The sequence below is a fragment of the Octodon degus genome, unplaced genomic scaffold (genome assembly GCF_000260255.1).
Source record: "Octodon degus isolate 3935 unplaced genomic scaffold, OctDeg1.0 scaffold00104, whole genome shotgun sequence".
Classification (NCBI taxonomy): Eukaryota; Metazoa; Chordata; class Mammalia; order Rodentia; family Octodontidae; genus Octodon; species Octodon degus.
The window spans coordinates 2,710,485-2,714,052 of record NW_004524680.1 but is presented as its reverse complement, the minus strand read 5'-3'; positions in this window follow the sequence as shown (position 1 = coordinate 2,714,052).

The following is a 3,568-nucleotide window of genomic DNA, read 5'->3' as shown; positions in this document are numbered from 1 at the left end:
TGTGGTGCTGGGGGATTGAACCGCGGTCCCTGAGCTTTGCCAAGCCTGTTTCAGGTAGGTGCTTTAGACCACCGAGCCATCTCCCCAGCCCCCCAAGAAAATATTTTTTATTATACTCTCCTGGCTGGCTGTTAGGCCAGCAGGGCTCTGACTGCGTGGGCTCTAGTGGGAACAGGTAGTTTCACTGGCTATCTTTTGGTTGTTTAAAATTAACAGTATGATATTTATCTCCAAATGCAAATATAAGCTTATAATGCTGCCTGCCTTTTTGTAGAAGTCAAAGCTTGGTTTAACATTACATTAAGATTAACATTACATCTTCACAATCAAGCTCATAAGTCTGAATAAATCCTCTAAAAACATCAATGTACTTATCAGGGTCATCTGAAGATTTTTAAAAATCTGACTCTTGTCTGTTTTAGGTCACAGAGAAAAAGACACATGAACTCTGGAAGTTCCAAATTGTCTTTTTCTTGCTTTAAAGGGTATTGTCCTTGAGGAGCTTGCATAAATTCAGCTGAAGATGGATGTAGCCTTGTAGAGGACTGAGCTACAGTTGATCTAGAAGCCCTATCCTTGAGACTAGAAGGGCAAGTAGGGGAAACCTTACTTTCTATAGTGGTGGGTGAGGCTGTGATTAAGGCTGTCTTGTCCTTAGGCTCCACAGGGTAGAAAGCAGCAGCCTTAGGCTCCGGAGACAGTGGATGTCTTAGATACCTGAACTGCTTGCTTCTCCTGTTGCTCACATCTACATTTTAAAACTAGGTAACAATGACTTTCTTAATGCAAACAAAATCTGAACATAAGACTTTTTTTTTTACCATTTTGTTTTTTACAGTATCTTTCTAGTTGTAATTGATACTTTCATATATGTCATAATTGATACTTTTCCTTTGCATTCCATTTGGATTAAATGGCTCCTTTAACATGTATGAATCAGAAGTCATTGTCTGGTGCTTAATGAAACACTGTAAAGAAGTGAGACACTTTGACTGTGAGATTCTCATAATCTGAAATGCAAAAAGAGAGAGTTCTGGATGGCTCTACCTTACCTCTAATTGATTCCCCCTCAAGGCATTCCATGAATAGGCCACTCCAGAGCAGGTGGATGCTCTTGGAGAGAGGGGAGACAAGATCCCACCAGCCTATCCACCCTTGAACTGGCACATGATTTTTGTCTCCTGAGAATCTCCCAAACCGTAAGAACCATGTGCTTATTCTTATTGAATATTGGTAAATATGTTACAATTGGTCTGGTGACAGGAATGCCTTACAGAAGGAAGCATAACTTGCATAAAAAGGTTGAGTTGGAAGCAGAGCATTTTGCTGCTGTGCTGTATGTAATACAGATCACCTTTGGAGATAGACAAAAGAGACGACTGACTGGAAGAACTTTGCCTTTGGCCCTGGGCAAAGAAATCTCCAAGACACTTGTGTTCTTCCATCTAGTCACCAGGGCAATCTTGCTGGCAGGACTAGGCTATATTAAATCTTTGGAGCTCATAGGTAAACTTACATTTACCATCTAGCAATCAAATTTTACATATTGGTAAAAATACAATACCGCTGGCAAAAATCTCTTACTCTTAGTTAACATCTAAGGCACAGATGTAAACGTTTCCCTGATAGCTGCTGAAGAATGTAAACTATTGCAAGCTGCCTCAACCTACTTTCTGAAGGAATGACTCATTAAGTTCTGAAAAGCTCAGGTAGAATTCCTAGTTTACTAGCAGAAAGAGAGAAAAAAGTACAATAGGTCAGTGGAGATCTTTCAGTGGTCAAGAGCCAGCTTCCATCAAGCACCTTTAGGTATCCTCCAGAGAGTAGCCCTGGCCATGACCCCTCAGGTGTTGTCAGCTTCTATTGGTCCACACAACCAGATATCAGTCTCCAGAAAGAAATGCAGCTATCTTAATTTTACATGTCTCTAAAGAGGAAAGTACAGACAGGTGGGAAAATTAGGAGTAAGGTCAAAGAAAGGAAACTGAAACAGGGCAGGCTGACATTTCCTCTAGCATGTAGAGGGGGATCAGAGCCAGTCTGTCTCAGTGAAACCTGTCCTACAAGTCTTTAAGAACCATTGCCAACCTGATGTCATTTAGCTGGCAAAAGGAGTCCTGTGTTTCATAGAGAAGCATGTGTATTTCCTAAGTCTGAGCTAGGTTAAAAAGTCCCATTTTTCAGAGGTTTACATAAAGTCCACTAGGAGGCTTATTAACATTACTCTCCCTAATGTTATTGTCTAAAGTCAAGCAAGGAATATCGTACATTTAGCAACTAGTTCGAATGCAACACATACAAATACAAAACAGTCATGAAATGTCCCATTAAATAAATATCATAACCTTATAACATTTCCATGTTTTAACTTAGATTTACCAACACATTTTGATCAACATTTTAACAACTGCATAATGAATTTATCTGTGTACCAGCTAGCAGGCAGAATGAGCAGGTTCTGAGGCTGATGGTTGGTTGTCACGGGCCACTTCTTATTGGTTGGAACTGACAGTGTGACCTTGTGGGCTTGGCCAGTAGTCTCTGGGGACACCATCCAGAAGAGCAAACCTTAAGCCATTTTGGGGGGTCATGGACAAGATCAATCCAAGCCTGAATGTAAGGGATCTGGTCAGGGTATCCCGGATTTCCGAAGATGTCTCTCTGGACCTGGTAAGCAAGATAAAGGTTAAAGGAGCCTTCTGGAGACCAAGCGGCCTTGGAGAAGGAGGGCCATTCCAATTCACAGAAGGTTCTGAGTTTTCCAGGGGACACGGAGTCCCTGTACCCTGAGCCTCATTGTCTGAAATCGTGAAAATGATTTAGAACGCATTATAGGGGCAACAAAGACGCAGAAACAGAAACAGACTGACACTTAGTTATTAGACAGACAAACGACAATTGGCAGAAACACAAAAACAAAGCAAAAACAGATCCAAGACTCTGATTGCCCTTCACGGACAGAGTTGAGTCCAGGGGCTATCCTTACGTCTAACACCACTAGACTCCCAGACGGGTGCCTGAACAGGTACAAATACAGATACCGATGTCTTACTGGTAAGAACTTACAGACGGCTAGGTGGTTCAAATAATAAAATGTGTAAGTTTTTGGAGACCACCCTGGGACCAGAAACTCTCCCCAGGGAAAGGTTTCCAAAAATTCTGGTTCCTCTGATTGACCCCCAGTAAAAGGGATCCAGGATGAGCCCCGAAATGTTATAGGTTGCTCAGAATAGGAACCAGATCAGAAGCCAGGTTGGAATTTAAAAGAGCCATTTATTACTGAGCTCAGGGCCGCCAGTCATTTCTCATGCAGAAGAAGACTGATGGCACCTAGCTCGTGAAGCAAGGAGCTTTTAAAATGAAAAAAAAAAATCACATGACTAAGGTGTCTTATTCTACTGAGCTGTCTCCCAGGCCCCTCACAGTTCAGCGATATGCACAACTTGCCCATGTGGGGTCTTGTTACGCAAGCCATTTTTATAAACTACATCTAGCTAGGAATTAGATTAGGGAGCAATTGGTTCCATCCTAGGGCCTTGGGCCACCCCAGAGTGACTCAGCACAAAAA